The sequence below is a fragment of the Anas platyrhynchos genome, chromosome 2 (assembly GCF_047663525.1).
Source record: "Anas platyrhynchos isolate ZD024472 breed Pekin duck chromosome 2, IASCAAS_PekinDuck_T2T, whole genome shotgun sequence".
Classification (NCBI taxonomy): Eukaryota; Metazoa; Chordata; class Aves; order Anseriformes; family Anatidae; genus Anas; species Anas platyrhynchos.
In genome coordinates, this window is record NC_092588.1 from 66,925,327 (window position 1) to 66,937,512 (window position 12,186).

A 12,186-nucleotide genomic window follows, 5' to 3' on the forward strand; every position below is an offset into this window, starting at 1 on the left:
GTAACAGGTGGTATTGCTAAAACTGAAAAAAGCAGGTCAATATGTTGGAGAGAGCAAAACATAAGGAGCACTTCTGCATGCCTTTGGCTTCAGTGCACAACCAAAACTTTTACTTTAAACTGCCTTCAGAAGTAAGTTTAAATGGTTATGGCAGCAGTTTTTATACCGCCTTAACCATAAGAATTAAAAAATATATCTGTTCACTCTTACTACAGTTTAAGGGAGAGCTGATCTCAGGATAATCCAGTTAAATTGAGTTTCATTGGTTTGCGTGTGATGGAGATATATTGTGAATGAAGAATAAAACCTTGTGTTTTGATTGAGTTGTGGATTTAACTTATTGTTCCTTTATGGTTCTGCCAGGGTAGCTGAATAGATTATTTGAGTTTGTTATATCTTTGTTGAAGCAAAGAATTAACAGCCAGACTTTTTTTTTTTTTTTAACCTTCACAAGACAGTACTAGCTATTTCTTCATCTGCTCACATCAAATGCAGTAGGACTGCTTGAGAAGCTAAACATTTCTCTATTTAATTATGCAGTTATACATTCTGGTATCTGTGGTTTTGTTCCAAAGCAAAGTACTGTAGCATTTGTTCACTGATTTCCCCATCATTTTTATATATCTAAATGTATTTTTTCTTGCTAATAGATAGCTCAGAAGAGATTGTTCTCTAGGTTAGGTCTTAATATTCTTATTTATTAACTTTTCCTGGATTACTTATTTTGTTAATTCCAAGCACTATATAACAGTATCTAAGGACGTCATCTCCATGCCCTTATTTCTGTTGCTTTTCATTTTTCACAAGACTCGTTAATAAATTCCAATCATTCACTAAGATGGAGACATGAGCTTGTCATTTCTACCCATTAAATTTCTGCTCACTCAATTCTGTCTTCTGGTCAAACACGCTACATTCACCCAGTAGTACAATATGTTCAAGACCTATCCATAACATGAGGTATTCCCTCAGGCTGGGAGGGGTGCTCTCTTTACTGGAAGAGCAGACCACGAGTGCCAGCTTGTCTACATTCTTACTCTCACCTGTCCACCAGTATGGAGAGCTAGTAGCAGTTCTTTCACTGACTTTATGTCAGAATACCTGGTGTAGTAGAATAAAAGTGTGCAGTAGTGAAAAGTGCATAGCCTTGATAGCCTGCTTTCAAGTCTTTAATTTTTAAATGCAGAATGTAGAAGCTGCCCTTTCTGGAAACAATCCACCAGTCTAGTATCCCAAACTGGAACTTACAAGATGAATACCAGTTCTGACAACTTCTTTGTTTGCCTGGTTATCTAAATAACATATTCTCCAAGTATGAGTATTTTGTAGCAAAAAATAAATATCACAATCCTTGCTCACTTGAAATGAGAATAATTTGTATATTAAGATGATTGGAATCATTTAAATAACACATATGTCAGGTCAGACCAATGCTCAGTTCAATCCAGTAAATGCTGACAATAGCCAATGATGTATTTGGCGAAGAGGTTTGCTGTCTGCCTGGGGCCCATATTCATGATATTACAAAGAGGCTACCAAGTCCCATGGGTCCCAAAGACTACTACCTCTTCCTACTTGAAAGAGTAGGATCAAACAATGCTGTAACAAGGAAATGCTGAAATATCACAAAAGATTTTATGTCCTTTGAAAAGATTTTGAAGGGATTGGGAGCACAAGTAATGTTCTCCTCTGTTCTCTCAGGTGGTGACTGGGACCCAGAAAGAAGGAGATAAACAGGCCGAGTGAATGATTTGCTGAGAGTCTGGTGCCTTGCCCAAGGTTTTGGGTTCTACTATCTTGGATGCACTTTTGAGGAACCGGGCATGCTGATGCTGGATGGGGCACAGGTGACTAGGTGGGGCAAGAGTGTTCTAGGTAGTAGGTGGCTGGGCTTATTAGGAGGGCTTTAAACTGTATGCAGTGGGGGATGGGGATGCACCTCTGAGTGAAGAAAGCATACCTAAGAACACTATCACTCTAAGTAACAATAGGGAAATATTTGTGAACTGTCCCAATGCAATCAGGAAGGGTTCTGGAAAAGTGATACAACCAATAACCCAGCTGACATGCCTCTACACCAATGCACACAGCATGGGAAAAAAGCAAGAGGAGTTGGAAATTATGGAACAATTAGACAACTATGGCCTGATTGCTATCACAGAAACATGGTGGGATGGATCACATAACTGGAACATTGGAATAGAGGGCTACAAAATCTTCAGAAAAGATAAGACAGGGAAGGAATGGAGGGGGTGTTGCCCTCTACATTAGGGAAGGGATTGATTGTGAAAAGTTACCTCTGAGAAACATCCATGGGCAGATTGAGAGATTGTGGGTGAGAGTTAAGGACACATCAATAAAGGACAGTTTGTCGTTGGGGTCTACTACAGGCTGCCTGATCTAGGGGAACCTGTGGATGGGGCATTCTTGCTTCAACTACAAGTGTTGCACTTGCACGTGCTCATCCTGATGGGGGATTTCAACTACCCAGATGTCTGCTGGGAAAACTACACAGCAGGCTGTAAGCAATCCAGAAGATTCCTGGAGTGTGTTGAGGTTAAGTTCCAGGTCCAGGTAGAAGACAAACCAACCAGAGGAAAAGCATTACCTGAGCTGGTGCTCACCAATGTGGAAGAGTTCATTAAAGATGTCAAGACTGGAGGCAATCTGGGCTGCAGTGACCATGCCTTTGTTGAATTTGTGATCTCAAGGAATAAGGGCCTGGAAAAGATCAAAGTCAGGACCCTGAAATTCTGAGGAGCGAACTTCAAATTGTTTAAAGACCTGGTAGCTGAGATCCCCTGGAACACTGTCCTTAGGGACAAAGAAGTTGAGCAGAGCTGGTAACTTGTTAAGGAAACTGGCTGCTCTTGGCTTGGACTGGCGTACACTTCATTGGGTTAGAAACTGGCTGGATAGCTGGGCCCAAGGAGTCATGGTGAATGGAGTCAAATCCAGCTGGAGGCTGGTCACTAGTGGCGTTCCCCAGGGCTTGGAGCTGGGGCCGGTCCTCTTTAATATCTTCATCGATGATCTGGATGAGGGCATTGAATGCACCCTCAGTAAGTTTGCAGATGACACCAAGTTAGGTGCGTGTGTCGATCTGCTCGAGGGTAGGAAGGCTCTGCAGGAGGATCTGGATAGGCTGCACCGATGGGCTGAGGTCAACTGCATGAAGTTCAACAAGGCCAAGTGCCGGGTCCTGCACCTGGGGCGCAATAACCCCAAGCAGAGCTACAGGCTGGGAGATGAGTGGTTGGAGAGCTGCCAGGAAGAGAAGGACCTGGGAGTGATGGTGGACAGTCGGCTGAATATGAGCCAGCAGTGTGCTCAGGTGGCCAAGAAGGCCAACAGCATCCTGGCTTGTATCAGAAACAGCGTGACCAGCAGGGCTAGGGAGGTGATCGTCCCCCTGTACTCGGCTCTGGTGAGGCTGCACCTCGAGTACTGTGTTCAGTTTTGGGCCCCTCGCTACAAGAAGGACATGGAGGTGCTTGAGCGAGTCCAGAGAAGGGCGACAAAGCTGGTGAGAGGTCTGGAGAACAAGTCCTATGAGGAGCAGCTGAGGGAGCTGGTCTTGTTCAGCCTGGAGAAAAGGAGGCTCAGAGGCGACCTCATTGCTCTCTACAGGTACCTTAAAGGAGGCTGTAGTGAGGTGGGGGTTGGTCTATTCTCTCACGTGCCTGGTGACAGGACAAGGGGGAATGGGCTTAAGTTGCACCAGGGGAGTTTTAGGTTGGATGTTAGGAAGAACTTCTTTACCGAGAGGGTTGTTAGGCATTGGAACAGGCTGCCCGGGGAAGTGGTGGAGTCACCATCCCTGGAGGTCTTTAAAAGACGTTTAGATGTAGAGCTTAGTGATACAGTTTAGTGGAGGACTTGTTAGTGTCAGGTCAGAGGTTGAACTTGATGATCTTGAGGTCTCTTCCAACCTAGAAATTCTGTGATTCTGTGATATTATATAAGATCTTTGTTTTTTCTTATTCTTACCATGCATGTATTGGTTCCAGCTTTAAGGAGGCAGGGTGTCAGCTGGTAGGAAAACAGGTATTGAGAAGTTCAGTCTTCAACTCAGTCTTCAAAGTCTGGGAGTTGAGAAAGAGAGAGAGACACAGAGAGAGAGAGAGAGAGAGAGAGAGAGAGAGAGAGAGAGAGAGAGAGAAGATGCATACAATAAGGCAAAGAAAAAATGCAGAAACCTATGTTTCAGGGAAAGAACATGTGACGATGACTGAGAGGACTGGTAGACCCGAAAGTAGCCTGGGACTGTGGGGAAAAACAGAAAAAGCAAGTTTCAATAACAGAAAAGGTGCAGCGGATAACAAAAAAGAAACTAAAAGGAAATAAAGAGTCAGAGGGATTCTCCAAAAAGATACTGAGTACCCAGGGACAGAAAAGAAAATTGCCCTCCAGAAAAAAAAAAGGGGGGGGGCCAGGAAAGGAACTCATTTAAAGGACAACTGACCGAAATTTTGCATTTAAAACTGTAAAGGATGTAAATTTGTTTTCCAAGTAAGCCAACCTGAGAGGAAAGTAAATTTCTACAGGGAATAATGCCATTCCAGTTCTACCATTTGCTATTACACAGTGAGATGGAAACATCACATATGCTGGCACTGGACGTGATGTAAATTACAGAAGAAATGCATGTGTATTTTAGCAGTGCTTTAAGAATTGAGAAAATAATTTGCAAGTATACAGCCTGTGAAAGAAAATGGTTGTAAACTTTCCTATAAGGCCACCAAAGGGAATTGCCCATGTTGCATGCTGTACAGACTGTGCTTGTTAGACAACCACTTTCTCAGCAAGACCCAATGGATAGAAGATCTAATTGATACTGTCAAAAAAATCTGTTGCCACATTTCTAAACTCAGTAGCTGTTCACAAAGCACTGAAATCTGTGCATCTGGCAAAACCTCCCTCTGACCCATAAAATTGCCAGTTCAAACATTGTACTTGTGAGAAACAATTGAGGGATGATTTAAAAGCATTGTTCGTATTACAGAGTTCTCTCCAAACTAAGGATGAGAAAGTTATACAAGAAATAGTAAATTCCAAATCAAATTGTGCTTCACTTTTGTTTGTTTGTTTGTTTCTCATTAGCAGAATTGATATTTCTTGGCTATTTTTATCTGTTTAATTTGTAATAAGCACCAGTGATAACTCTGAAGCCTTCACTGTATAGAGTACTGCCAGCAAAAAACAAGATTTCCAATTATGAGCTGCCAAATTCCTTTAACCTTGTTACAGAAGATCTACTCAGAATGACAAATTAATTCATTTTCCTTGCCAATCTAGTCACTGTCGTCTCCACTGAGACTGTCAATAACTGCCAATTGCACTGCTGAATATTGTGATATTTTGTGAAGCACTTGGCATGCTTGCTTGTGTCAAGGGACAAGAAGTAGATTTGAGAAAATCACCTGGAATTTGTACCCTACAGAACTGGTGAAATCTTATACCTAGGAAAGTCTTCCATGTCTTTTAAAATATATAAATAAATAAATAAATAAAAATCTTAAGAACTGGGGAAAAAAAGTCTTTTAGAGTTCAGAAAAATATGGTAAAATGACCACTAAAAAATTAATAATGCTGTGTTAAATTTTGCAAAGAATATTAAAACCATATATTCTTCTTTAATCAGAGAGATGATCCTTTAAAAAAGAAAGCGAGAAGGAAATACAACACAGTGACCCAGATTGCTACAAAGTGTTTGGTACAGCTCAGCATGGGAAGTTATTAGCTAAGCAGGAAAAGATAATGATAAGTAGAAAAACTCTAAACTAAGTAGTAGGTGAAAGGAAGAGGGCAATGAGTCAATGAGTACTATTGAAAGAGGATGTATCTGGGTAGAGTGAGGATTAGTATAGGTGTTTTTTATAGATTGGTTCTTGGATATGCTTTTTTATCTGTTCAGCATTTTCATTAATTGTCTTGGCACAAGAAGTAGAATTGAGCTAATTAGATATACTGATGACAGAATGTGGAGAAGAACTGTCAATAGGGAGAAGAATCAGGACTCTTCAGGAAGTATTACTTTAATAAAATCAGATGAAATTAAATAATGGAAAGTCACAGTGAGTCACCTAACTAAGGAAAAAAAAATCTGGTAGGACCTGATCATTTAGAAAGGAGTGAGGAGAATTGTCTGGGTATATGAAGCAATCACAGTATCTACTTTAGGAACATTTGCTGATTGTATAAAAAAAAAAGTACAAGCACAGGATGTTCAGGTACTAATGCCATTGGTAAAGGCAAAGATAAGGAGATGTTCATCAAATCAGAGAGGTTTCCGGCAGAAGTTACTGGCTTTTTCAATGAAATTAGGTTTTGCAACTGAATTTCCACCCAGCTTCAGCAGTTACTGTCCTGGAGTGTCAACAGCACTACCTCTTGTATAATCTCTTAGGCTCTTCTTGATACTTTTTAACAACTTAAGTAAAAGGCACAACAAGCTGTAGTCAATGGTGAGCTGATGGCATCATTCCACTTCCCAGAACACAACCAGTAGCTCCTTTTGATGATGTTTACTCCCATGGCTTCTTAGGGTTTTGTTTATTTTTTCTTTTTCTTTCAATTTTGGCAAACACAGGATGCAAGCTCTGCATCAAGGCTATTCCTATGTTTCCTTCTTATACTTCTTTATGAGGCTTTTTACTGCTAACCACTTTGAAGAGCTGGGGACATTTGAAAAGAGTATATCTAAGTGTTCTTTTCCATTTCCAGAAGTCTGTAAATGAATCATTGGGGGGGCGTGGGGGGGGGTGGGGGTCAAATGCTAACAGGACTTCCAGCATAAAAATCTTAAAATTGTAACACAGTTTAATAAATCCATGGGCTTCCTTCACACCTTTTGATCTGGACCATTCCCTAAGGGCTCCTAGATTCAGTCTGGACCAGATTTTCAGAAGCCAACAGCTCCTTGATAGAGGCAGTAGCAGTTCCTGCTGGCTGAATTTTTCTTGCAATTGGCATACCATCCTGTTATTGTTATCTGTTTGAAGATAAGCTGAATATTGTCTCTGAATATTGCCTCAGAGTAAAAGCAATCAAAACTCAGCACTGCACTTCCATGAGAAAAGTCCCCCCACCCCAGGCACTTTATACAAAAATAACAATACCTTCCAGTTCAGGGCTCAGATGGCAAAATACATTGCTGAAGAGTGTGGAGAGGTCTGTTTCTTAAGGGAAAATTAAATTATTTCTCTTTTATTTTTCTTAAATGATATGGGACACACAGCTTCCTTAGCTCCTGGGGAGTCTTTGTGCTCACCTAGGTCCAGAGAGCAGCTCCCCAGGCAACCCTTGAGGCTGCAGGAGCCTGGGAAACTCCCTGACAACAGAGGGATAACCTGCCCATCTTGAAACATTAGGCTGTGTCCCAGTGAGGCTGTGTCCCAGAGAGCTGCAGCAGCATCTGCAGTACCAGGGCAGACATCCCTCATTCACAGTGCACTTTGAAGCTTTCTGTCTTTCCTCCAATGAGTTTGACAACATTGTCCAAACGTGGTGGATAATCCAGTCTCAGGGAAATCCTCACCTTGGTCCCACATGGTGTTCACTAGATCAACAGCTGAGAAGCCAGGCAGCAGTCCAATGGACTTCATTCCACACAAACATTTCCAAATGATGTTTTTCCAAAGTCTGGTTTGATTTTATTGAATTAGTTTAAAATAATTTATGCAAAATTCCTAGGCATCTTTAGGCAATAATTCTTCTCAAAAGCATAAATAATACTGGAATAGCTCTTGGGATAATCTACTATTCATAGAAATTACAATGTAACAGCACACGCTAAATGATGTGGCACAAGTTGTGCAAGTTGGTTTGTACAGTTTACAAGCAAAAACTCATTCTTAACATAAACAGCAAACTTTTTTTTTTTTTTTAGCCCTGAATTACTCGTGTGACCAGGCTGCAGTCATTTGTAATGTTTTATAACTTATTGTCAATGTGATGTTTCATGGTTTGTGTTCAGTGCAGATCCTTAAGCTTATCTGTAACCTCTATTTCTGCTAACTTGACGATACAAACACTTTTTTGCACAGTTTCTGCAAACACTGAGATGCACCATCTCTGCAGACTGTTAGTTTCTCTTTGCCAATTCCTTGCTTCACAAGGGCTGAATTTTAGAGATTTTCTTGGCCTTTTTCCACTTTAAGCTCCCTCCCTCACAGTCCGTCTCCCTAAGACACATTTCATTTTCTGTCAGGATGCTGGACAACAGAGCTGGTTTTCTCTCCCATTGAAGAGGATCTGGCAGCATACCACAACCAAATCTGTTGGCTGGCATTGCTCACTGCCTACCAGTGGGAGATGATATAGTGTGGCTCATGTATGGTGCTGTCTGTAATTAACCAAATGCCTACAGTTCCAAAGCTAAATGTGCATGCTGGGATGCTCAGATCTGTGATGCTAGTTTCTGTGTTATCTTCAGCATCTTGGTTCAGGGCTTAAGGAGATTGTTCCTCTAATTTCTCAGTGGAGTTTCAGTGCTTGTAAAACAAGAAGAGTTTTTTAACATCTTTTAACAGCTGTCCTAGTGTTTCAGGCGTTGCCCATAAAAAAAAAAAAAAAAAAAAAATACACAAAAGTCTTCTTTTTTTTCTGTACTTTTCCCTGGAAGTAAATTTGGCTTTGCTGTTGAACTCCTTCGTTGCTAATACTGCTGATTTGTTCAGGGTTTTTTTGTTGTTCTAAATCCTGATAGACCAACCATGAGAAACTATATGAAACTGCATGTTTCAGTGAACATAACCATCTGTGGACATGTCCAAGTTAGGAGAGCATGCAGCTTAACAGATTTCTATGTAGATCATCATGCAATTTATAACAAAATGCTGTAGCAAAATCTGCCCTTGCATTACCAAGAAGCCATGTCGAGAAAATCATATAGGATGAACTCATGAACCAGTCAGATAACTACCATCATTCAGCAATGAGGTGCATTTTCCCACTGCTTTATTACAGAAGGACTGGCATCATTCAGTACATGTGAGTCTATCCTGCAGGACAGCTTTTCCTTCATTTAGAAATCAGCACTTGTTCCTTGACCCACTGTTCTACTTCTTGCTTGGTACCCCTTTGGCTTCACTTTCAGGTAGCTTCCTCCTTTATTTCTATCTACGCTACTGTCAATACAGTGCAGTCAGAGACAGGTCAAAGGTTTCTACCACAGATGCCTCCTATATCCTGCCCAGGCTGTCTGTTTACCTCTCTGAATAGGATTAATCATACAAATGGGTGCTGCTGAACTGTGAACGCATTTTTCATCCTTTTATACCTCCTGTATGACAAAGAGGGTGGCCAGAATGTGCAGCTGAGCATAAAAACATCTTAAATGCCATTCATTAAATATTTCCTTCTATAAATATCTCTTTCTGTATAACTTTATTGTCCAATGCCATTAGTGAGGTGATATTGAAAAGCTATAGTATAGCTTTTTATGTATTGGAAAAATAAAACCAAAACACAGCATCATACTGTGAGCAACACTGAAAAAAAAAAGAAAAAAGTATTGTTATTAGAAGTGATATACATGGTAGGGCAAGAAATTCATAATATTCTTTTGAAGAGACCATATGTACTTCAGCACTTATGCTTCATCTTCAGCACAATAATTCTGTCCAATGTTAGCCCACAGTCCACTTTTAACCCAGGAGAAACAACATTTTTAAAACCGGCCAGATGAAGAAGGAAAATAACATTGTTATTTAAAAAAAAAAAAAAAAAAGACAACAATAACAGGAGCTAACAAAGAATATGTAATTTATTTATTAAGTTTATCATAGGAACAGATGTTATTAAGTGTTGCTAATCTCTGAGCTAGACTGACTTCTGAGCAAAAATATCACAAATACTGCAAAAATAGCACTACACAAGCAATATCAACAAATAATTCTGATTTTTTCATTCAGAAATACCAAATTCATCAAAAACAAATCTTTTTCCAGGAGTCTTTTAATTTCAGTATTTTCCCTTGGATTTGGGATTAAATTTTTGATCCAAATTAGAGAGAAAAACAGAAGTCCCCAAGTGAATGTTGAACTTGGAAGTCACAGGTGTAAATTCCTGTCTATATCAAACAGAAGGAATTTCACTGCAGAGCCAGGATTTGGTTTCACATGAATGCCATATTGCTATTCTGAGGATAGATGTTGTTTTAGGTTTTATATCAAGAAAAAAAATATGTTATGAAGTCTTTTGTTTGTTTGTTTGTTTTTCCCCCCATATGGAATGAAAGCAAATTTTCAGATCTTCCACATTTTTTTTTTTCCACTGAACTTGAATTCTCATTTTCCAACTAGCTCTACAATCACATGGTCCATCTGATATTTTAGTGCCAATCTTACACATGTCATAAACAGAGTCTCCAGCTACAAAATGAATAATTTATATGAAGGGAGTGAATCCCAGAACACTGCAAGTTTCCTGCATGAATACTTTTGTGCCTCTCATTTGTCACACACTTCACTCCTTATTTGGTTCTTGTCAGATTGAGAGCTAAGGCCCAGAGTAGTTGCCCCAATAGGAGCATCTGCTCTTCCTTTTTTTTTTCCAGAGTCTACAGGAGGTAAAAATATGACACTGCTATGCTGAGAGTGTTTTATTATCCTCTTCATATCCGTCCTGTCCCTCAGTTTGCAGTCAAGTAAGGAAGATGGAAACATTTCTTAATTCTTCATGGGTTTGCTCATGGGTAGGATGGCTTCTGGCACATTGGCCCCATCCACCTGAACTCCATGATTTAGATAAGATTGGATTCCATGGTTTAGATAAGTCCTATGTAGAGAGAGAGTAAATGGAGTAGCTTTTATATTTCCAAGAATAAGTGAAAAGAAGGTTTTTACAATTTCATTATATTTTTTCAATTTGTTAGTTTTGTTCATTTGTTTGTTTGCTTGTTTTTCCTATTCTGATAAAATACCTGATTTAGTGCTTAGAACACTAGTGGGGTGATTACCAGCAGAACCTCAACTGTCAGTGTTACACATCATGGGGTGAACATGTATCTGAACTATTCCCAGATGAACTACAGAATTCTCCTCCAGAACTACAAACCCAGGAGAGTCTTGGAACAGAAAAATGTATGAGTTATAAAAATATATATATATTATTGAAAAAAAATAAAAATGAAATAATTATGAAAAATTATTATTGAAGCAGACCTACAGAGAATGATCTTGCGGGATAGGTACAAATTATGGAGGGTACATTCAGCAACATAGGGAACAAAGCAATATAAATTACATGCAGAAGAGACATAAATCTAACTGTAATTAGGTCAGATGTGCACATGTTTGTAATAATGAGTTTCTCAGATACTGCTGCATATTACGTAGGTGAAGTACTACCCCTGCCCCTCCACTTTGATGCTCCTCCCCAGCTCCAGGCTGTGACTCCAGGTTTTAGCTGTGTTTCACCAACCAAGAGCTCCACAACCTGTTGCCTACAATAGCCTTGATGCATCTCCAGAAGGCTTTGAGTGTTTTTTCTGCCTTAACTGACAGGAGCAAAGCCTTCTGGGATAATTAGTGCTGCTTCAATTGGACAGGTAGCGGATGGGAAATAAACAGGTTCAAGAGCTCAGGGGACATCCGTGTTGCTGTAGGCAGGGAGGCCATGGAAAATAAATATAGCTAAGCAGTTGGAGAAATATTTATTTATTTATGCTCCTTTTCTTTTAGATGGGAGATGAGGGCCAGCTCCTATCTGAACTCTTTTTTTTTTTTTCAAAATAACTTTCAGTTCATTTTCACCCCTTGAAAATGGCATCCCGCATAACTCTATGGCCAATTACAGTGATGACCCATTTGGAAATGCTTTTCCTTATTGTTAACTGTGAAAGGAGATAATTTGTTACATAAATAATGAATTAGATGTGTATTAATTTAGAACTGCTTGTCTGAATGGTTTGCAAAGCAGCTGTGTGATTTTAGGCAGTCATATGCTGTCAATTAACAACTTATTTTTAAGCCAAATCTGTTTAAGCCTATTATGTGTATCACACAGTGTGGAATTTCTTCATAGGTCTTACTAATTCTAGCTGTATCCTATTGGCTGCATAGTAGTTTGTACCTACAAAAGATTAGCCAAGTTAAATTACTGACAGACAGAGGGAACTTCCAGCTGCATTCCAGTTATTAATCTGATAGTGATACTTTCCCTGTTGTTGAAAGGCTGGGA